The sequence below is a fragment of the Cherax quadricarinatus genome, chromosome 84 (genome assembly GCF_038502225.1).
Source record: "Cherax quadricarinatus isolate ZL_2023a chromosome 84, ASM3850222v1, whole genome shotgun sequence".
NCBI classification, from domain to species: Eukaryota; Metazoa; Arthropoda; class Malacostraca; order Decapoda; family Parastacidae; genus Cherax; species Cherax quadricarinatus.
The window spans coordinates 17,707,250-17,732,498 of NC_091375.1; the positions used below are offsets into that span (position 1 = coordinate 17,707,250).

General features: G+C 42.8%; 1 protein-coding gene across 1 annotated transcript in view; it reads right to left on the reverse strand.

Moving 5' to 3' along the window:
* The window catches only part of LOC128704430 (uncharacterized), an 877,988-nt gene extending 853,409 nt beyond the window's left edge, over positions 1-24,579 (reverse strand). Inside the window, exon 1 of the mRNA XM_070102913.1 lies at positions 24,475-24,579. The gene's annotated coding sequence lies outside the window, so the exon portion shown is untranslated. The remainder of the gene's footprint in view (positions 1-24,474) is intronic.
* Positions 24,580-25,249: the final 670 nt, after the last annotated feature.

Sequence of the window (25,249 nt, forward strand, 5' to 3'; positions counted from 1 at the left end):
CCTATAATGTCACCTGCTTTGTATGGGGTTGTTAATGTACAGCAGTATTCTAGCCTAGAGAGAACAATTGACTTAAAGGATCATCATTGGTGTGGCATCCCTTTTTTTGAAATTTCTCATTATCCATTCTATCGTTTTCCTCGCATATGTGACAGTGACACTTGTGATTCTTCGCTCTATTGTGTTATTAGAGTTTGTTTACTCCGTTCTAGCTATTATTTCCTCGTGTTTTCTACAGCAGAGTAACGGAAATTTGCCCTTTTTGATCATATTTTTTTCCGTGGCCCATTGGTAAACTTGCTTTAATATCCTCTTGGAGATTTACCGTGTCCTCCATGGATGACACTCGTGCAGATTCCAGTATCACCTGCAACAGAAGACACTAATATGATTTACATCTCTGTCTATTCTATGTCAGATAAGATGAGAAACAGGATGGGGGGTGAGTACTCTAACTTGTGGAACAGAGCTCTTCACTATAACAGCCTCCCCCCTAACTCTGATTACCATTAATCTTTGTGTTTTATTGGTTAGAGATATAAAGACCCATTTACCCCCATTACCACTATTCTTTTGTTACGCTCTAAAACCAGTGGTTTGCAATCATGCTTCTTTTAACTTAAAGAATTTTATGTCTGACATTAAAGCTATCGGTCTATACTGTTTTGCTGCAATTTTCATGGAGTGGCTATATCCGTTATTTTTAGCGACTGTGGGATGGCTACCATGTCCAGGCTCCCTGTCTATAGTAAAAGGGTTTTCTTGAAGTTCTTGTTGAACACGGTGTTCCACGAGTCTAGGCCTGGGGCTGAGTGCATGGCATGTTGTCAATGGTTCTTTCAAAGTCTGATGGAGTTAAGGTTATGTCGGAAATTTGGCATACATTGATAGAGTCTTGAGGCTCGTTCAGGAAAAATTCATTCTGAGTGTCGGTCTTTAGTGTGATTAAACAGTCATACTGAGACGTTAGTATCTTACTCATTTCTTTGCTGCCGTGTAAGTTATTTCATGTGGTTGTCATACCTTTTTTTTTTTGTTTTGCACATGAAAGGAAACATTTTGGATTTCTTTCAGTTTAATTGAATACTTTTAGGCCTATATGAAACATTTAAGCTCAATATTTTCTACTTCTCTATTCAGTGCTTTCATTTCATATAATGTAGCCCCTTTGAGAAGTTCTGTGATTCTTCGCCTTCACCTGTAGAGAGAGCGTCTCTCCGGTTTACCTCTTCTCTTTTTCCTTTATTCCTTTTTCATTTATTTCTGCTTCCCAACAGTTCCTTAAACTGCTGGGAAGTTGCATCTGGTGGCTTAAATACAACCACAAGACTTCAATTACATCATTTGTGGCGTTTAGTAACTTTGTACAAATTAGCAACATCTTGACATACAGGCTAACCCCCCTTGCCTGTTTTTTTTTCTGTCGCATCTAAATAAGTTTTACCTTATTACCCATATTTCGTTATCAAAGTGATCTTGTGTCTTGTGTGACTGCCGCATCACATCTGATTCCACTAGAAATCAACTGATGAAGGACATTTTGTTTTTGGTGGATGGCCTAAGGCCCTGTATTTCGCAAATGCAAATGAAGTCGTATTGCTTGTTTCTTGGGGAAGGGAAGCATCAGTAGTTGTGGTTCTGTAGTGGAGGTCACTGGCCGTTCCTCTAGTTCAACAAGCTGGTGAAATATTTTTATAATTTCTATTTTCGTTCGTTTCCTGGAACAAAAAGTCGATTGGAGTGGAATGGTTGTAACTACTATGGTTAGTTTGCGAGGTCTGTAACTCCTCATCTCATAAGAAAACAACACATTAGTTGCACATGTGTACTTTTGCCCAAAACGAAAAACAAAAGTTTCTCCTTCTAACTTTAGTAATGTATACAGGAGAAGGGTTACTACCCCCTTGCTCCCGGCACTTCTGGTCGCTTCTTATGACACGCATGGCTTACGGAGGAAGACTTCTGTTCCACTTCCCCATTATACCTTTATTAATTAATCAGGTATTTTTTATTAATAAACAATATTTAAACTAATTCCTTTAAAATTTCTTGAAAAATAATTTAAGATACTGTACAGCAAATTTAGTCTCTTTCCACTTTCCTATTATCTGGCAAATAACTTTGCATGGAATGATCTAGGAATGAGACACTTGTGCAACATCTGGGAATCTTTATTGAGGAAACGTTTCGCCAGCCAGTGACTTCTTCAGTGCAATACAGAGAAGACTGGTGGAAGATTAGGAGCTTGAGGTAATCAGTCCTTTAGCCTAGAGTCGATGTAAAAAATCCATCAAATTCCTTCTGATCTTCTACCATCCTTCACTGTACTGGACTGAGGAAGCCACTGACAGGAGAAACGTTCACAGAATGAAGATACCCAGATGTTGCAGAAGTCAGCTTTCTGAACCATCTACAATAAGCATATGCCCCAGAGACTGGTGATCCATCTTATCAAACACCTGTTTCGTTATAACCAAACATTAGTCAGTAAACATGAGCCTTGACTGACTCTGAATGTACAGTTAAGGTTCTTCAGTAACACCCCCCCTCAAGGAAGGCTCCTTGATGTTGGTGAGGGGCTCTTGATTTAGGGAATTGGATCTGTGCTCCAGTTCCCCGAATTAAGCCTGAATGCCTTCCACATCCCCCCCCCTAGGCGCTGTATAATCTTCCGGGTTTAGCGCTTCCCCCTTGATTATAATAATAATAATAATTCAGTAACACCCTCTTCATTTCATTTGTCTCATCTATATTGAGCTGTTTCCATGAAACCTAACTCTGACTTTCAGCAGACGAAGGATCGAGCCTTTACCACGACTTGTGTTGACTGACCGACATGACTTTAGTTCCTAAAATAAATTATTAAAAAAATTATCCTAATAGATACATCAGTGTACATTTTCTTTCTTACAGACTCGTTTACATCAAGCGATACATAAGTAGAGACTTAATACCGGCGAATAAGAAAAAAAAAAAAAGACTATCGTACAGTAAAAATATTGAAATTCCATCAATATTAGCATCAGTATTGTTTGCACCAGTAAAATGAGCTAGCCATTTAATGCGAAAATCATTATGCGGGGTAAATGTATCATAATTTACATCAAAAAAGTCATTTACATGACAGAAATTTGGCAGTGATACCAGAAACTACCAACCTGAGGATCGGCATGTTAGTCACCAAGGAAATTGAACACCATCAAATATATTTATTGTGGCAATAAATATTTATTGTGGCAACGTTTCGCTCTTGGAGAGCGAAATTTTGCTACAATAAAATGTCGCATTAGTTACACTTGTGTCCTTTTACCTAACATATTGATGGTAATTCTACCAACATTAATACATCATATGACTGTACAAGACTAAGGTATTAGCAGAAATATTTGCAGTAAGAGCAGAATCATAAGTAGTGGTAGCAAAGTAGCAATAACAGTAGCAAAGTAGCAACAACAGTAGCAAAGTAGCAACAACAGTAGCAAAGTAGCAACAACAGTAGCAAAGTAGCAACAACAGTAGCAAAGTAGCAACAACAGTAGCAAAGTAGCAACGACAGTAGCAAAGTAGCAACAACAGTAGCAAAGTAGCAACAACAGTAGCAAAGTAGCAACAACAGTAGCAAAGTAGCAACAACAGTAGCAAAGTAGCAACAACAGTAGCAAAGTAGCAATAACAGTAGCAAAGTAGCAACAACAGTAGCAAAGTAGCAACAACGGTAGCAAAGTAGCAACAGTAGCAAAGTAGCAACAACGGTAGCAAAGTAGCAACAGTAGCAAAGTAGCAACAACAGTAGCAAAGTAGCAATAACAGTAGCAAAGTAGCAACAACAGTAGCAAAGTAGCAATAACAGTAGCAAAGTAGCAATAACGGTAGCAAAGTAGCAACAGTAGCAAAGTAGCAATAACAGTAGCAAAGTAGCAACAACAGTAGCAAAGTAGCAACAACTGTAGCAAAGTAGCAATAACAGTAGCAAAGTAGCAACAGTAGCAAAGTAGCAACAACAGTAGCAAAGTAGCAACAACAGTAGCAAAGTAGCAACAACAGTAGCAAAGTAGCAACAACTGTAGCAAAGTAGCAACAACAGTAGCAAAGTAGCAACAACAGTAGCAAAGTAGCAACAACAGTAGCAAAGTAGCAACAACAGTAGCAAAGTAGCAACAACAGTAGCAAAGTAGCAACAATTACAACATGGGAAGCAGCGGTGGTCACATAGTGAGCAAAAATAGCAACATAGGAAGTAATGGCAACATGTGCAGCTCCAAGGCAGCATAGACAGCAGCAGTGGCAACATAGGCAGCAGTAAAGCCAACATAGGCAGCAGCAGTGCCAAGATATGCAGCAGTAATGCCAACATAGGCAGCAGCAGTGCCAAGATATGCAGCAGTGCCAACACAGGCAGCAGTAATACTCACATAGGCAGCAGTAATACTCACATAGGCAGCAGTAATACCCACATAGGCAGCAGTAATACCAACATAGGAAGCAGTAATACCAACATAGGCAGCAGTAATACAACATAGGCAGCAGTAATGCCAACATAGGAAGCAGTAATACCAACATAGGCAGCAGTAATACCAACATAGGCAGCAGTAATACCAACATAGGCAGCAGTAATACAACATAGGCAGCAGTAATGCCAACATAGGAAGCAGTAATACCAACATAGGCAGCAGTAATACAACACAGGAAGCAGTAATACCAACATAGGCAGCAGTAATACAACATAGGAAGCAGTAATACCAACATAGGCAGCAGTAATACCCACATAGGCAGCAGTAATACCAACATATGCAGCAGTAATGCCAACATATGTAGCAGAAATGGCAATATAGGCAGCAGTAATACAACATAGGCAGCAGTAATGCCAACATAGGCAGCAGTAATGCCAACATAGGAAGCAGTAATGCCAACATAGGAAGCAGTAATGCCAACATAGGAAGCAGTAATGCCAACATAGGAAGCAGTAATGCCAACATAGGAAGCAGTAATGCCAACATAGGAAGCAGTAATGCCAACATAGGAAGCAGTAATGCCAACATAGGAAGCAGTAATGCCAACATAGGAAGCAGTAATGCCAACATAGGAAGTAGTAAGGCCAACATAGGAAGCAGTAATGCCAACATAGGCAGCAGTAATGCCAACATAGGAAGCAGTAATGCCAACATAGGAAGCAGTAATGCCAACATAGGCAGCAGTAATGCCAACATAGGCAGCAGTACAGGCTTCACGATCAGAAATAGTGACATCACAAGCAGTAGTGACACTGTCACCAGTAGCTGAGAAGCTTGCTCAGAGACTGCGGTTGGTGGTGGCTGGAGGTGGTAGTTGTAGTGGTGGAGGTTGGTGGTGGTGGTAGTTGTGGTGGAAGGTGGTGGTACTTGTGGTGGAAGGTTGTGGTACTTGTGGTGGAAGGTGGTGGCAGTTGTGGTGGAAGGTGGTGGTAGTTGTGGTGGAAGGTGGTGGTAGTTGTGGTGGAAGGTGGTGGTAGTTGTGGTGGAAGGTGGTGGTAGTTGTGGTGGTAGGTGATGGTAGTTGTGGTGGTAGGTGATGGTACTTGTGGTGGTAGGTGATGGTACTTGTGGTGGTAGGTGATGGTACTTGTGGTGGTAGGTGATGGTACTTGTGGTGGTAGGTGATGGTACTTTTGGTGGTAGGTGGTGGTACTTTTGGTGGTAGGTGGTGGTACTTGTGGTGGTAGGTGGGGGTACTTGTGGTAGGTGGTGGTACTTGTGGTGGTAGGTGGTGGTACTTGTGGTGGTAGGTGGTGGTACTTGTGGTGGTAGGTGATGGTACTTGTGGTGGTAGGTGATGGTACTTGTGGTGGTAGGTGATGGTACTTGTGGTGGTAGGTGATGGTACTTGTGGTGGTAGGTGATGGTACTTGTGGTGGTAGGTGATGGTACTTGTGGTGGTAGGTGGTGGTAGTTGTGGTGGTTAGTGGTAGCACTTGTGAGGGTGGTTGTCTGTTGTAGTTGTAGTGTTTGGTGGTGGTAGTTGTAGGTGGCTTGGTGATTGGTGGTGGTAGTTGTAGTGGTGATTGTTGGTGGTAGTTGCAATGATGATTGATGGTGGAGTTAGTTTTAGTGGTGGTGGTGTGTTGCGTCCCTTGACAAAAAAGGACGCAGTGTTTTTATTTGTATATATATTACCTTTTTATATAATTTTACAGTGCTGATGTCTTAATAGCTAAGAAGAAAACTCCATGCTATATACAGGGTGTTTCAAAGAGACGGAAGCTGGTATGAGTCACCTGACCCCACCTGTCGTAGGGGCTGCCTGTCTGCCTCTGCCCCTCCCTCTCTCTCTCTCTCTCTCTCTCTCTCTCTCTCTCTCTCTCTCTCTCTCTCTCACTGTTGTTCATGGATACATCTCGTCTCTGTTCTGTCATCTCTTGTAATTTAGACTCTTTTTTTGGTAAAGTATGTCACCTTTTGTGAGCTAGGAAATACTTGTCATATTGCTGTGCAACTCTGCTCACTGAGCATTATTTAGACTTAGTGATATTTGACATTGTGTGACATGGCAGATTCTTTATATCTCTGGTCCCGAGTTTCACCTCTCGACCTACATTGTTCTGGCATCTACGTACTGTCCTAGTCGGGATTGGTATTGCTGAACAGTGTTTCAGTAATAAGGGAGTTTTATCTCATTGTTCCTTGCCCGACACTGTGCTGTGTACTGCTACTTTCAACATTATTGCTGTTTGGCGAATGGGTCATCATACTGTTCAAGCAAACTGTTTCTTTGTCTTGATGATCAAGAAGTTAGCCTATTTAGGGAATTTGTGTTGTTAGTCATTTGCTAAGTCGAGTCGAGTCGTACTGAATCATACCGTGTATTACCGAGCTCACATTCACATGTATCAATAACAACACTTCGACTAGCCAAGGAATCGAACCCATGCTGCTTTGGTCTGCCCTGCCTCATGGTGGGCGAAAACTCATGACGCATTAGTCCACGGGACCACACATTCCTTATGGTCCTGTGGACTAAAGCGTCAAGAGTTCTCGCTCACCATGAGGCAGGCCAAAGCAACATGGGTTCAACTCCTTGGCTAGTCGCAGTGTTGTTACTGATCAATACCACTTGTTCGTGGGTAGTATAACATACACGAATATTTAATTATATTATTGTGTTCTTGAGTGAACATTAACCACTCACCAGATACTTATTAAGAGATATTATCGTTTAAGTGCCTATAGCACAATATGCAAAGTATATAATAAATCTATAATGCGGAGAAGCTTACCTCTTACAATGATTTTTATAAATTACCACCTAGTCACCTCTGTCATTAAAGATATTAAAGATAGTTATTTATTTGGTTTATATTTATCCAGTTGTGATCCCAAAAGCTCTATAGAGAAGCCTCCTTACAGGATAACTGGATTTGGATATATCCCGACATCCTGGTGGGAGACAGGCTAGTTGTTAGACAGGGATTAATGAGTTGACCTAATATGATCTGGAGATGTTTGTATGTTATGGCTGTCGCATTTTGTGACATGGTTGGTGGTGGTAATTGTAGTGGTGGTAGTTGTGGTGGTAGCTGTGATGGTAGCTGTGATGGTAGTAGTGGTGAAAATAGTTGTGGTGGTGGTAACTGTGGTTGGTGGTGGTAACTGTGGTTGGTGGTGGTAACTGTGGTTGGTGGTGGTAACTGTGGTTGGTGGTGGTAACTGTGGTTGGTGGTGGCGGTAGTTGTGGTTTGTGGTGGCTGTAGTGAGGGTGGTGGTTGTTGGTGGTGGTGGTGGTGGTAGAAGAGTGGTAGTGGTGGTGGTGGTGGTAGGGTAAAGGTGGTGGTGGTAGGGTAAAGGTGGTGATGGTAGTAGGGGAGAGATGGTGGTGATAAGAGGTGGTTGTGGTAGGAGAGTGGTGTTGGTGTTGGTGGTAGAGGAGTGGTAATGGTGGTAATAATGGTGAGGGTGTATTGGTGGTAACAGAGTTGAGGTGGTAGTGGTATTGGAGTGGTGGTGGTGGTATTGGAGTGGTGGTGGTGGTATGGTAGTGGTGGTATGGTAGTGGTGGTAGGGGAGTGGTGGTGGCAGTGGAGTGGTGGTGGTGGTGGTAGGGAAGTGGTAATGGTAGTGGTGGTATTGGAGTGATGGTAGTGGTGGTTTTGGTGGTGATACGGTAGTGGTGGTGGTGGTCTTGGTGGTGGTACGGTAGTGGTGGTCGTGGTCTTGGTGGTGGTACGGTAGTGGTGGTGGTGGTCTTGGTGGTGGTACGGTAGTGGTGGTCGTGGTCTTGGTGGTGGTACGGCAGTGGTGGTGGTGGTCTTGGTGGTGGTACGGTAGTGGTGGTCGTGGTGGTAGGGGAGTAGTGCTGGTGGTGTTAGGGGAGTGGTAGTGATGGTGATGGTCGGGAAATGATGGTTGTGGTGGTGGTTGGAGTGTGATGGTGGTGGTGGAGGTAGGGGGTGGTGGAGGTAGGGGGTGGTGGAGGTAGGGGGTGGTGGAGGTAGGGGGTGGTGGAGGTAGGGGTGGTGGAGGTTGGGGTGATGGAGGTTGGGGTGGTAGTGGTGGTGGTAGGGTGATGATGGTGGTGGTGGTAGGGTGATGATGGTGGTGGTGGTAGGGTTGTGGTGGTAGGGGAATGGTAGTGGTGATGGTACGGTAGTGATGATGGTGGTAATGGTGGTGGTAGAGTAATGGTGGTGGTAGGGTAATGGTGGCGGTGATGGTACGGCAGTGATGATGGTGGTGGTGGTAGCATGGGTAATGTTTGTTGTGGCGACGGCAGCGAGGAAGTGGTGTTAGGGAGAGCAGTAGTAATGGTGTTTAGGGTGTTACTGATGGTGCAGGAGTAAGAGGAGGGGTGAGGGGGAAGACGAGAAGGAGGGATTTAGGAGGAGGAGGGGGAGGGGGAAGAGGAGGAGAACAAGAGTGAAAGAGGGCGAAAGCTGGAAGATGAAGAAAAGGACGAAGGAGAGAAAGAGGAATGAGAGGAGGACAACGAGGAGGGAGAACGAGGAAGAGGTGGGGTAGGAAGAGATGTAGGAGGAAGAGGTGGAGGAGGACGAGGAGCAGGGAGAAGAGGACGTGGGACGACGACGAAAAGGAGGAGGAGGAAAAGGTTAAAAAAGAAGTGGTGGATGAAAGAGGGAGAGGGCGAGAGATACGAGTATTTTGAATATCAAAGAGACCAGCTGTCTGCTGTTTATTTCTGTACTTAACTCCACACACACACACACACACACACACACGAGCAGGGCGAGACGTATGGGCAAGTCTCCTTACACCCGTTGCCTCTGTTCACCTAACAGTAAATAGGTACCTGGGTGTTAGTCGACTGTTGTGGGTCGCATCCTGGGGGGATGGTCAATGTTACGATACCTGAAAGACTCGAACTCCCTCAACTGACCTAATTGCTCTCACTCAGTGAGTGAGAACCAGTGAAGTAAACTGAGAAATCAGTACCAATGTAACAGTGCCGCAAGGCACACCAGACAAAACTGCCGCAAGGCGACGAAGAGATGCCGAAAGGCACACGTAGAGATGAGTGAAGTGGCCTAAATAAGCCTAAAACTAGCGACCAGTGTAAGAAGGCTTTTGACACAGTTCCACACATGAAATTACTGCACAAGCTGGAGGACTAGGCAGGTATAACAGGGAAGGCACTGCAATGGATCGGGGAATACCTGTGGCAAGTTGTCAGAGTGGGCGCCTGTGACGAGTGGGGTTCCACAGGGGTCAGTCCTAGGACAGGTGCTGTTTCTAATATATGTGAACGACATGACGGAAGGAACAGACTGAAAAGTGTCACTGTTTGCAGATGTGAAGTTGCTGAGAAAAAATCAATTAGACGAGGACCAGGAAGAACCACAAAGGGATCTGGACAGGCTGCAGACCTGGTCCAGAAACTGGATCCTGGAGATCAACCCCATCAAGTGCAAAGTCATGAAGATTGGGGAAGGGCAAAGAAGCCCAGCATACAGAGTACAAAATAGGGGGCCAGAGGCTACAAACCTCACACATGAAAAAGGATCTTGGGGTGAGTATAACACCAGGCACATCTCCTGAGATGCACATCAACCAAATAACTGCTGCAGCATACGGGCGCCTAGCAAACCTAAGAATAGCATTCCGACATCTCAAAGAATCGTTCAAGACCCAGTACACTGTGTACGTCAGGCCTATAATGGAGTATGCAGCACTAGTTTGGAACCCACACCTAACCTAGCGCGTAAGGAAATTAGAGAAAGTGCAAAGGTTTGTAACAAGATTAGTCCCGGAGCTAAGAGGCATGTCCTACGAGGAGAGGTTAAGGGAAATCGACCTGACGACACTGGAGGACAGGAGAGATAGGGGGGATATGATGACACAAAATACTGATAGGAATCGACAAGGTGGACAGAGACAGGATGTTCCAGAGATGGGACACATCAACAAGGGTTCACAGTTGAAAGTTGAAGACTCAGATGAATCACAGGGATGTTAGGGAGTATTTCCTCAGTCACAGTTGTCGGGAGGTGGAATAGTCTGGGAAGTGATGTAGTGGAGGCAGGATCCATACGTAGCTTTAAGAAGAGATATGATAAAGCTCATGGAGCAGGAAGAGGGACCTAGTAGCAACTAGTGTAGAGGCGTGGCCAGGAGCTGTGACTCGACCCCTGCAACCACAACTAGGTGAGTAAAACTGAGTACACACACACATACAGGGGATTGGCCTATTAGGAAAGGTTAATGGAAATCGGCCTGACGACACTGGAGGACAAAAGGGTCAGAGTAGACATGGTAACGGCATATAAAATACTGCGAGGAATTGACAAGGTGGACAAAAGACAGGATGTTCCAGAGATGGGACACAGACACAAGGGGTCACAATTGGGAGCTGAAGACTTCTATGAGTCAAAGGGATGTTAGGAAGTATTTCTTCAGTCACAGAGTTGTCAGGAAGTGGAATAGCATAGAAAGCGACGTAGTGGAGGCAGGAACCATACATAGTTTTAAGACGAGGTTTGATAAAGCTCATGGAGCAGGGAGTGTATGAACCTAGTAGCAAACAGTGAAGAGGCGGGGCCAGGAGCTATGACTCAACCACAAATAGGCGAGTACAAATAGGTGTACTCACACAGACGTGCAGGCACGCTCAGGCTCAGGTTACTAAAAATCGACTACTGTCTGGAAAATTTTCCAACCCCTGCCCAAAATATCTTTGTCTGGTGATTTCGATCAAAACATTTAAAATGTAAGAATGTGGCAAATAATGTTATAGCGGGGATAACCCCAGGAGACAGCTCAGATGAAAATTCTCACACACACGAGCTATTAAATCTGCCAAAAAATAATGGATCCAACAAGACTGGAAAATACAGCTGACTTTTTCATTAATAATGACGTCCTGGTACAAAATTTACAGTACCAAAAAGAATTAATTCGGATCACAACGTAATCTTAAAAAAAAACAGATCCAAACCACTGTCTAGAGAGCATTAAACTCTATCACTTGAGGTATGTTCAAGGTTCATATTCCTTAGGACAAAGAAGAGAAGATATAAACTACAAGGAGATGCTCCCTCTGCAGGCAGAGGTGAACAATCCCAAAACCTCTCAAAGGGGCTAATGTATTTGGAATACGGAAGGAAGGATTGGCTAGAGAAATAGAAAGCACTGAATTTAATTAAATGAATCATACAGAATCCAACAGAGATAGAAAGAACCCAAAGCAATTAATGAAATTGAAAGAAATTCAAAATATTTCCTTACATAAGCCAAATCACGAAGAAAAAACACATCCAGTATTGGGCCCCTTGCTTAAACAAAACAGTACTTACACTGAATGACAGCAAAGAAATGAGATGTTGAAGTCTCAATATGACTCGTGGAATTCCGTGTACCTTAAGAACTTAAGGTACACAAAAGGAGTGCCTTTAAGTTTCTATAGAAACTTAGCCTAGACATGGAAATCAACCCTCAGCCACTAAAAACGACGGATATAGCTCCACTCCACAAAGGTGGCAGTAAAGCAATAACAAGGATTTATAGACCGATGGCACTAACGTCACACATCATAAAAGTCTTTGAAAGGGTTGTAAGAAGCAAGATTGCCAGGCACTAGGATACCCAACAATTGCACAATCCAGGACAGAATGTGTTTAGAACAGGTCGTTCCTGCCTTTCACAACTAATGGAGCACTATGGCATAGCCTTGGATACTGGAGGACAAACAGAATGTCGATGTAATGTGCACAGACTTTGCAAAAGTCTTCGACAACTGCGATTATGCCGTAATAGTACATAATGCATGATAGAGGAATAGCGAGAAAATGGGTAAATGGACCTTTAACTTTCTAACCAATCCATTTCCTCCTATTCATATCTGACATAGACAGAGATGTAAGCCACAGCACTGTGTCTTCCTTTTGCTGACGATGCTATAATCTGCAAGAGAATGTCCTCCAGTGAGGACACTGCAAATCTCCACACAGATGTAAACAAGACGTCCAATGGGCCACAGAAAACAATATGAAGTTCAACGAGGGCAAAATTAATATGAAGGACTTTTGAATGATAGTGTCAGAGGATCTCACTTTCAAAGATCACAACAATGCCATTACCATATCTGCTAGGAAAATGATAGGCTGGATAATGAGAACACACAAAAAAAAGGGTGCCAAACCAATGATGAGTCTTTCTAAGTAACTTGTTCTCTCTAGGCTCGAATTCTGCTGTACTTTATTCGCCTCTTGGGAATGTTTTATGTCCCTTGACCTGTAATCCTTGGAAGGTCAGCGAGACAAATACATCATAATTTACACTTCGAAAATATTGGAGGGACTAGTTCCAAATCTGCATACAGAAATTCCTCCCTACGAAAGCAAAAGACCCAGTAGGCGGTGAGACATAACCTTCCCCAGTGAAAAGCAAGGGTGCTTTGAGTACACTAAGAGATATTACAATAAGTGTTAGGAGGCCCACGCCTCTATCTGCTTCCCATCATTCACAGGGGGATTACCAATAGACCACCAGCTGTCTTCAAGAGGGAGTTAGATTTCCTTAAAGTTAGTACCTTACCAGCAGGGCTGTGGTTTGTACATTCGATTGCATGTGGCAAGCAATAACAGGCTGGGTGATCAGGCCCTGAGCCACTGTGAAGCCTGGTCATGTACCAGGTCACGGCGGCGCTATACTTCGGAAAACCTTCCTGGAAGACTCCGAGTAGAAATGGGCGATTTGAAAGACTAGCAAATTGACTGGGAAAACATAGTCAAATGAGAGACCAGAAACGTGGAAGGCTAAGGTGCTGGAGGTGATAATGGAGAACTTTATACACCAACTAGTTAGGGATACAACCAGAGAGAGAGGAGGGGATGAACCAGCAAGGTTTGACCTTGGTATTTCTGAAATACATAATATTACATATGAAAGGCCCCTCGGCACTAGTGACCACAAGGCTCATAGTTTCGAATACACTGTGGAAGTAACAGTGGAAAGTGAAGCAGCGTGGGATGAACGAGAAAAGTCGAACTTCAAAAGAGGGGACTACACAGGTATGAGGCAATTCCTGTATGAGGTGCATTGGGAAAGAGAACATGAGTTGAAGACAGCAAATAAGATGGAATATGTGGTCAGAAAATACAGGGAGGCAGCCGAGGAATTCGTACCCAGGAGCAAAAGAAACGCTGGGAAAAAACAGAGTGAACCCCATGATTGATCTAGAGGTGTAGAGAGGCCAAAGTTAAACAGCATCGAATGTCAAATCTGATGCAAAATTGTTATGTAGCTACATGAGGAGAAAGACAACAGTAAAGGACTAGAATATAAGGCTGAAGGTGAAGGAAGGAGGAGAGCTCACAAGGAATGACCAGGAAGTCTGCGATGAGCTTGGTAAGAGATTTAAGGAGGTATTCTCAGAGGCGACAGGAAGGCTACCAAGGAGCTGAAAAGATAAAATGCAACAGTGAGCACCAGACACACTACATACAACTGGGGAGGTGATGAAGAAGCTACTCTGTGAATTAGATACCTCGAAGCCAGTAAGACTAGAAAATATCTCTCTATGGGTTTTGAGAGAGGGAGCAGAGGCATTGTGTGTGTCTCTAGCAACAATCTTCAATAAGGTCATAGACACAGGGCAACTACAGGAGGTGTGAAAGATAACAAATTTAGTCAAAATTTTTAAGAAAGAAAACAGGCAAGTAACATTAACCTACAGACCAGTTATGGAGATTATCAGAGGAGAAAAGGAGTTGGTTCATACATGATAACCAGCACGGCTTTAGGGATAGAAAATCTTGAATCACAAACCTACTGGAGTCACACGACAAGGCAAGTAAAGTAAGGCATGGAAGAGAGGGATGAGCAGATTGTATTCTCTTGGACTTTAAGGCTTTTCACACAACCGCACAAGAGACCGGAACAAAAGCTAGCGAGGAATGACAAGGGAAGCACTGCAATGGATCAAATCATACCTGACAGGAAGCAACATGAGATGAGATAGAGTAGGGATAGAGTCAGAGCTATTCCGTTAGAGGGTGATGTGAAACTAATATGCGAAATACGAAAAGGTATGGTGCAGGAACAACTACAATTGACTTTGGACAGGCTGCCCGCCTGGTCTAATAAGTGGCTACTGGAGCTTAACCTCAGGAAGAGCAAAGATATGAGGTTTGGGGAAGAGCAAAGAAGACTATAGACGGAATACAGGCTCGAGGGGCAAAGGCCACCACCCACCCACTTACCCACACCACCCACCCACCCACTTACCAATACCACCAACCCACATACCAACGCTACCCACCCAAATCATCCTCTCATCCACACCGCCCAGACACCCTCTCACTCGGACCACCACCCTCCCACTCAACTACACCACACTTTCACACCCTCACCGCACATCACCCTCTCACCAACACCACCCTCCCTTTCCCTCGCCCACAGCACCCCGTCTTATACCCACACCACCCACCTCGTCACCCAGAACACCCTCTCATCCACACCATCACTCCGTATCCTCACACTCAGACATCATTCACCCTCACACCCACACCACCCACTTTCAGATCAACCTAAACCACCCTCATACACCCACCATCATTTCTACAACACACCCCTCACACCCACACCACCCACCTCTCACTCCCACACCACCCACCTCTCACTCCCACACTACCCACCCCTCACACCCACACCACCCACCCCTCACACCCACACCAGCCAACCCTCACTCCCACACCACCCACCCCTCACACCCACAACAGCCAACCCTCACTCCCACAGCACCCACCCTTCTCTCCCACACCACCCACCCATCACACCCACACCACCCACCCCTCACACCCACACCACCCACCCCTCACACCCACAACAGTCAACCCTCACTCCCACACCACCCAACCCTCACACCCACAACAGCCAACCCTCACACCCACAACAGCCACCCCTCACTCCCACACCACCCACCCCTCACACCCACAACAGCCAACCCTCACACCCACACCACCCACCCCTCACACCCACATCACCCACCCCTCACACCCACACAACCCACCCCTCACACCCACAACAGCCAACCCTCACACCCACAACAGCCAACCCTCACACCCACACCACCCACCCCTCACACTGACACCACCCACCCATAACACCCACCCCTCACACCCACAACAGCCAACCCTCACTCCCACACCACAATATATATTCTGCAACACATTAAGTATGTAGGTTGTGGTCGTACTGTACAATAACTATTTTTAGAATTACGTGACCAAAAATATATTTGCTTGGCATTTTAGCTCCGGTAATTCTGTATTTCCCAAGTGTTCGTAAATTTGCATACCACTTTTTTGAGCAAGAGCGCATTTTACAGGAAAGAAATTATTTCTTATACGTGGGTCTACCTAGATTATACTTATAAAATACGCCCCTTTTGCTTCTTCTTCCTTTTCCTCTGAAGATGTGAGTGCAAGAAGATGAAAGCGATAAGGTGTTTTCTCTCTTTTCAGTAAGATATTTTTATACATATGCAATCACACACACTATTGTGATTTCACACACACACACACACACACACACACACACACACACAGAAATTCTCTCTCACACACACACGTGAGGCAGCATCGTTAACCAGTGCTCCCAGCATTTTGCATTCCAGTTGTGGTCCTAGGATACTGTCAGTAGTTATTGTGTGTGAGAGTCAGTGTGGCATGCTATGAGTATGTTACATTTTATTCAGTGTATGTCACACTCCCATATAGGCTGCCTCCCGGCCAGCGAACCAGGTGCTAAGGGTTTAACGATCAATAGGGTACCCATCATTAAATCAGTACCTTGGTTCATTGGCCAATCACAGACAAGGCTGCCAAAGCTGAAGCAACGTGGTTCACTTGTGCCATGTGAATGGACAGACTTGTCTGGGCTGCTGGTTGAGTACGGTGCACAGTCTTGCTTTTACCTTCTTGTTTCACCCTCTAGTACACTTACTATTCCACCACTGCACACATTGTACATAGTGTACATAATTGTAAATACGTACAAGATTGTTAATATTTGGCGACGGAAAATGCAAATCATTTACAGTGGAACCTAGGTACTCAAACATAATTCATTCCTAAAGGTTGTTCGAGCGCCGATCTGTTCGAGTATCGAACGAATTTTTCCCAACCAATTTCCTTTTTAGTTGGTTATCACTAAGTTTCGTAGGCCCCATGGTGACTTATTTATACAAATATAAAAAAATACCACAAAATGCAAAGAAACACGAAATAGTTTACGGTAAAGTTCCAAGGTTCCACTATACTGTTGTTGATCTTTGTCTGCTCCACTTTAATCATATTACAACCAATTATGCAGGCCATACTATACCTGTGTTTGTAATAGTGAATATACCTACAAGAATATAACAAGATTTCCAGAGTCTGAAAAATGTGAAAAGGTCAAAAATTTACAATTTAAATTTGAAATTGATCACAACAAATAGTTATTAACAAAAGGTCATTTCGTGCTTAGTTTTGATTATAAAAAAATAATAACAGGTCAAGGTTGTGACCTAAATCACAGAAAAGGTTTAAATATCTGGTCAGTGATAACTGAGGTGAAGTGACAAGGTTATTAGTGAGTGATTTAAAAACGATAAAACAAAACAGTCAAAATCACCAGCAGTTTGTATTGCCAGAAGTGAGTTGCGACTACAATTAATACCACGGTATTTACGAGATTGGGTCAGTGACAAAAAATGGAATTTATAATGAGAGCATAATAAAATAAGTGATATAGACATGACATTGTAAGAAATTATCAGAAGGCACCACGAGTGAATATAAATATGGTAAACAATACCAACAGGTTGGTAAGAGAAATGTGCAGCAGGTAGGTATCTTTATTCTGAAACGTTTTGCCTACACAGTAGACTTCTTCAGTGGAGTACAGAAAAGTTGGTAGAAGCAGTAGAGATGTGAAGACGATGTAATCAGTCCATCACTACTGAAGACGAAGTTTTGAGGTAGAGCAACTGAGGCAGAGAGACTGACAAGAATGGGAAAAAAGGCTAAACGAACTTAGAAATACAATGGTGGAGAAAATATCTCAATAGTGCAAGAAGTGGGGGTTATAAGCTGTAACTGCTGAGGCAAAGATACAGAGCCTGGAGGAAGAGGTAGAAATGCTGAAGCAGAATATGAAAACAAAGTTCAAAAAGAGCACGGTGACAGAAACTGAAACATCAGCGGACAAAGAGGGGACTGAATTAGCTACGAAGTCCTTTGTAGAGGTAATATCAGGCCACCAGGATGTCCAAGACATATAGGACACAAGGAATGAGATGCTTAAATCAGATTGATAGATATGGAGGTCAATAATTATTCATGTGCTTTAGGAGGCTGAAGGGATGAAAAAGAGATTTTAAGCATCATCGCTATAACAGGAGAGATGTTTTAGGTAACAAATTTTCACAGATTTGTGAGGTATTTGAGAGAAAAAAATAGCCCAGTCAAATAGACATTCAAGATAGAAGTGGTATGAAACAGGATACAACAAAAACCATTGTTAAAGAACTTCCGAGAATATCAGCGAGTGTACCTCAACCATGACAGATCACTAAAAGAATGGGAAAAACTTAGAATGAGGATAAGACACCAGTGGAAAGAGAGAGGATAGGCATCGACAAACAGGAAAGCTCAGGAATAACAAAGCTCACAGGAATAACAGATGCAGTCTTTCCAAATGGGTATCAGATCCTGAGGAAAGATAGAGGGAACAGAGGGGGAGGAGGAGGAGGAGTTGCTCTGCTCATCAAAAACCAGTGGAGTTATGAGGAAATGAGAGGATTGAAAAGAGGGGAAGCAGATGACTTCATAGTAGGAACACTTCAGATTGGGAGTCCACCAGTGAATAACAAAAGACCAAGATAATAGTTCAATGAGAACAATAGAGCAATGGTGGATACACTAGCCGAGGTGGTCAGAAAGGCCCACATAGGTAGGACAAAGTTACTCGTCATGGGGAATTCATTCACAAGTAGACTGAATGGGAAAAGCTAGAGCCACATGGGGAACCAGAAACGTGGAGGGCTAAGAGGCTGGAGACAGTATTGTTAGGGGCACAACTAGAGATGAGAGGATGTTCCTGCAAGGCAGGACCTTGTATTCACCATGAGCAGTTCAGACACAGACAATATTAGGCATGAAAGACCCCTAGGTGCTAGTGATCACGTGGTCTTGAGCCTCAATTTCCTTGTAGAGTTAAGAGAGGAGAATAAAGCAGCACGAGGAAAGGAGAAGCCAAACTACAAAAAAGGGAACTAGAGGGAAAGAAAGTAAATGAAATGACGGAAAAAGCGACTACAAAGTGCAGTTAGATAAAGGAGTTCATACCAAGGGGGTAAGAGAAATAATAGAAAGACCCCACTTCTAGCTCTGCTGGATGCATAATCTATGTAGGATCGCTGGCTCAGTGGAAAGGTGACATGTACGTTGTGTTGTCTCTTGAGGCGGGACAATGTGTCGTGGGGTCGAGCACTGGCCTGCTACAGTTTGCTGAATGATTCAAAATTATTTGTTTCATGATTTCAGTGTTTATGTAGATTGCTTGTTGAGGCGGGTATTCGCACAGGAGGAGGATGAAATTAAACCTTGAGATACCACTGCCACGAGTGTCCTCGGATCACGAAAAAAACATCTAGCTCTGCTGGATGCGTGATCTCTTTAGGATCGCTGTCTCAGTGGTATGGTGACATGCATTTTGTGCTGTCTCTTGAGGCGGGAAAATGTGTCGTGGGGTCGATCCCTGGCCTGCCGCAGTTTGGTAAATGATATATATATATATATATAAATATATATATATATATATATATATATATATATATATATATGTATATACATCTGCCGTGCCGAATATGTAAAACTGGTCAATTAGCAAGAACTCGTTTAAAATTAAGTCCTTTCTAAAATTTTCTATTATACGTTTAAAGATATATTTTTTTCATTAATGTTAATGTAAAAAGTTTTAATTTTGCCTAATCCAACTAAGTATATTTTAAATACGTTAACAATATATATATATATATATATAATATATATATATATATTTAATTTTTGAAGTTTCTTCAAATGTCCAGAACTTAGTAAATCTCAAAGCAAATAGTTTAGCAGGAGCATCAATGATGCTTGATAATAGCATTTAATGGTTCTGAATGTCTGTTTTCTCGTGAATTTCAAGATTGGTCACGTGTTCGTTCTTAAGGTTTGGAAAATATTTGAACGTGTAACTGTCGAAAGCACGTTCATAAATTTCCAGTTTGACTTAAGTAGCTTTCATACCACCAGATGTAACACTGAGTGTTGCCAGATGTCTGTAATTTGATGCTCGTAGCATTTGTACCTGAGGAGAAATTTGCAAAAACAAAATCTGTTTACAAATCCACACAACATTGAATAATTCTTGATAAGAATTTTTTCTCTCTCTCTCAAAACACACGAATTTTATCCTTTCACTCAAAAAATCGTTTAAAAATAGTCTCGATTTATTTCACGAATAATGTACAAAAATATATCTGTGTATACTGAAGACACCTCGCTCAGTATATTCTGAAGCTTTTTTTCTTCTTCCAATCACACGCTGAAATATTTTATTTGGTAATAATTTTAAAGGTTCTTCAGGTTTGTTAAGGTCAGCTCTTACAGTTTCCTAGTGTACAGTCCAGTGAGAGTGTCAGTGAACGTCCATCATACTTTCAAAAACTTATTTCGCTATCAGTCAGGCTGGATACGTCCCCGCTTGCCAAGAAACTATTTTCGAAAGGTCATCCTGTTTGTTAGACCGTTTGAGTTCAAATGCCTTTCATATTTCAACTGCTGTGATGTATCAAGTGCTTCTCTTTTTTTTTTTTCCTTAGCCTTCCTCCACTGCTTCTACTATCATTACCACTACTATTACGAATACTATTACTACTACTACAATGACTACTTCTAAGAATACTACTTCGCTTCGCCTAACTCTCTCACTCTTGTGCCACTACCACTATTACTCCTACATACTACTACAAACATTACTACTACAACTACCACTACCACTATTACTCCTACATACCACTACAAACATTACTACTACAACTTCCACTACCACTATTACTCCTATATACTACTACAAGCATTACTACAACTTCCACTACCGGCCTCCTCCATCCACTATTATCTCCACTTCATTTTATTTTTTACTTCCTCCCGTCCCTGTCCTCCTCTCGTATATATACTGGCTCCTTCCCTTCGGGCAGATTTCCAACTAAAACTATTAACTGACACATCTACCCTTGAAGATAAACACCTTCTCACCCGACCAATTACACTCAGAGAGATGTGCCACGTCATAGGCAGAATGATAAATAAAGCTCATGGCCCCCTCAGGCATAACAGTAAAACAAAGTACCTGCTCCGAAGCTAGAGGTCTCTGGTAAATATCTTTATGCCATTTTGGACTCTGGACATTTCTCAGTGGCACTTAAGACTGCAAAGATTATATTTATTGCAAAGTGCAACAAAGACAAGCATAAACCGGAGAACTACAGACCTGTCTCCTTACTTGAAGTTATTGGCAAATTCATCTCCAATAGACTGAACTATTAAATAGGTTTCAAATATCTCTTCACGGAAAAGTAGTTTGGCTTCAGGACCCACTGAGGAACCCAACACGCTATGAATATTATTTTCGATGCCGTGGACAGCCTGAGGAGACAAGGCAATCTTGCCTTAATTGCAACTCGAGATTTACTCAAAACTTTTGACAACCTGTGGCACGATGGCCTAATATTCAAACTTGCCCATCTTCCGGACCACAACAGAACTTTCCTTAGGCTTATATATAACTTATGAGGAAGAAGCATCATTCCCACATTCAACGGAACTCTGGCAGAGGCATTCACACCAACAGCTGGAGTGCCACAGGGTTCGTGACTCATATACATATATACTCTTCAGTATATATGTATATGACCTCCCCCAACCTGAATTCAACGATACCATCATCACTCAGTTTTCTGACTGTTACCAATGTAGTTTCATCCACCCCTATATCTGGAAAAAAAATGCACGTAAAGGCAATAGAGAAAATGAATGCCGAATTGCGAAAAACTACCCCGACAAGGTCCTTATCAGTACCATCGGATGTTTTGCCGCAGTTATCGAAAACAAGAGGAATATATCCATCAGAGTTACACCTGTCGCCATCAAAAACCCTAATAAGATCCCGAGATACGAGATTGATAGATTACTCCACTCTAAGTAAACTTAACAAAAGCCCACCTCTGTTAATTATACAGGTTTCATCCCCCCCATATATAGGTACCACACTGGCCATTTTCCACTTATCTGTAATAACTGGCACAGTGCCAGGTATGTTGAAAAGACAACCAAAGGTTTGTTAAGTTCTTCCTTACATTCCTTCAGAACCCTTGCAAACAGTTCATCAGGGCCCGGGTATTTGTTAGGTTTTAATTTATCTATTTATCTGAGAACCGTGTCACTCGTAACTTGAATCGTGTATAACTTATTTTCCTCCTGTTCTACCTAATTTATTATTTCTGGAATTTCGCGGCCTGGTCACAGACCGGGCCGCGGGATAATTGACCCTCGGGACTCTTTCCAGGTATACTCTCCAGTATCTTCCTATGAAAAAACTGAGAGAAGATAAATGTTAAAAATTCTACTCATTTCTTTGTCACTGTAAGTAAGCTGACCCGAGTAGCTTTTGAGTGGGCCTATTTTGTTCCTAATTTTACTTCTATATATCTGAAAGAAACCTTTTGGGTTATTCTTCAAATCCCTTGTTACTTTAATCTCATTCTTTTTGCTTTTATTCCCTCTTTTTCTCTCTCTTTAATTGGAATATATTTATTTTTTTAACGGTCCATCTCCCCTTTTGATTCGCCTATAAATACCTCTCTTTTGTCCTATGAGATGTTTTAATCTAGTGTTTAGCCATTTAGGGTTTTAGGGTCATTTTTGTTTGATATTTCCTTGTTTGGAACATAAATAGTCTCAAGAGCTAGAACCTCTCTTTTGAAAAAAATGTTATCTCGGCAACCATTACCACCTATCTGGCCCGCTGTCAGGTCATTCCAGTTCAGTCCACACAGGTAATTTCTTTGTCCTATGAAATCGGCCAAGTGGAAGTCAGACTGATTTGATTGTAGTTATGGTGATTCCAAGACATACTGAGTAATTTGTGATAATTTTCACCAAGCTCATCACTAAGATTATTAGTGATTCCACGTTGGTGAGAACTAGCAGGTTATTTCTCTAGTTGGTTCTCTCATAAACTGTTTTTTAAAACAATCCTGAATATTAAGAAAGTCTCAAGACTCAAGATTTCATGTCAAATTGCTCCAGTCAATTTGACTAAAGTTAAAATCTCCACAATATTTTTGTATCTAGATGCCTTATGAATTTCATCCCATAGAAATTTACTGCATTCCTTGTCATGGTCTGGGGGCCTGTGAATCACACCCAAAATAGTTTTTGACGACCCTCAAAAAACTGTAACCATAGAGATTTTTTGTCCGACGTTTCTAATTTTATATCATGTCTAACATACATCGCCACTCCACCACCCTTCCTCTTGACCCTATCAGGGTGGAATAATTTAGAGCCTTGTATATAGCATTCAGAAGACATTTCTCTTTCATGTTGCACCTTACACTCCTACTTTTAGTGTAGTAAACCTTAAAGGAACTAGTCACTTGCTACCCTCTTCTATCACTATTTGTTTGCTGACCAATTCATTGCCCTTATTAGTAGCTTTTTGATGAATAATGTAATGTAAACAAATCCTTGAAGTATCCTGGTAGTTGCTGTTTTCATCCTTCGTGCTGCAACCTGTTTCCAACACATACTCATACCTGTATCGTCTAAATTTATAGTCCTAGACAAGTCAGCAACGGCCTCCTCGATCGAGTTGGCTAATGGTACCACGCCTGCCCCATAGAGATATAACCCATCCCTAGATACATATCACGTTTGCCATAGAAAATGTCCTAGTTGTCAATGAATGGGACTGCAAGTTCCTTGCAGTATCTGTCTAGCCAGCAATTTACACTATTTGCCGTAGACATCTCCTCATTGCCCATTCGCTTTCTAGTCAATATGCTACTTATGATCAGGACCCCTCAGACATAATTAAATCTATAGCTATCTTTACTTATCTAGCAGCTCCTGTCTCCTGTACTTCCCAATATCGCTTCCACTAGCACTGAGGCAGATAATGGGATTGTTCCCATTACCTGACATGATATTATCCAACCTGTTGACCATGTCACCAACAGAAGAGCCAGAGAAACACACCCTTTGTCTCACCTTCCTATCTCTGTTACAAAAAACACAGTCCATGTATCTTACCTGTGAGTCACCAACCACATGAACATTCCTAATTTTCTTATTAGAGGAGTTGGTGGTACCTTCAACCTCACTCACAACTGAAGTACATTAGTCCTGAAGAACAGAGAAGCGATTTCCTACCTTCACATCTCCTCATTTAACCTTATTTTGATGATTCTCCCTTGACTGGGAACCACTTCTCACGTGTAACGAATACCTATCTGCTCCTCACTACTGGTAACCTGTTTCCCTTCACTAAATCTCACATTCATTACCATACTTTAGGTGAACTTTAAGCCTCTTATTTTCCTCCATGAAAAGTAGAACGTCCTTCTTCAATATTTAGACCTAAGATACCAAAATCCTACAGACGAAAGCCATGGTACTGCTCTTTAACACTCCAAATTAATCCACGAGACAGCTCAAGTCAGGAGTGATCACTCGTGATGCTGGTGCTAGCTACTATGATGGCTCTTGGAATCACGATTTTGTATGGAAACATATGAGGTGTTTTATTAAGGCATTACCCGTTGACGCTACCGATGTAAAATTAACAATGCTTCCCTCACAAGTCTTCATTGGTTTACTCTCCTTCGCTAGTACTAATGGGATGATGGACCAGTCGGGTCCCAGTTACCCATGCACGAAAAGTAATGGCAGAAACTTACGATAGCTTGGAGCGTGTTGCTAGCTACAGTGTACCCGGTGGCTGTCCCAGGTTAACTTGACCCCTGTGAGGCTTCTACTCAACGGTCACGTGCGTGAAGAGAATGGTACCTGCAAACAATTGTTATCTTAGTATATCTGGTTCAGGGCCTAGGATGTACTAGATTACTGGGCCTGTCCTAAGCTTGCAGTGGTATGACTTTAGTGATATATACAATTAGTAGTGTCCCTATGGTTAAATCACCGAGCAGGTACAACTATAACCTGGATACCTGGAGGTTACCTGGAGGTTATTCCGGGGATCAACGCCCCCGCGGCCCGGTCCATGACCAGGCCTCCTGATGGATCAGGGCCTGATCAACTAGGCTGTTACTGCTGGCCGCACGCAGTCCAACGTACGAGCCACAGCCCGGCTGATCCGGCACTGACTTTAGGTATCTGTCCAGCTCTCTCTTGAAGGCAGCCAGGGGTTTATTGGCAATTCCCCTAATGCTTGATGGGAGGCTGTTGAACAGTCTTGGGCCCCGGACACTTATGATGTTTTCCCTTAGTGTACCAATGGCGCCCCTAATTTTTATTGGGGGCATTTTGCATCGCCTGCCCAGTCTTTTACTTTCGTAGGGAGCGATTTGTGTGTGCAGATTTGGGACCATTCCTTCCAAGATTTTCCAAGTGTAGATTATGACATCTCTCCCTCCTGCGTTCCAACGAGTACAAGTCAAGTGCTTCCAAGCGTTCCCAGTAGTAAAGGTGCTTGACAGAACTTATACGTGCAGT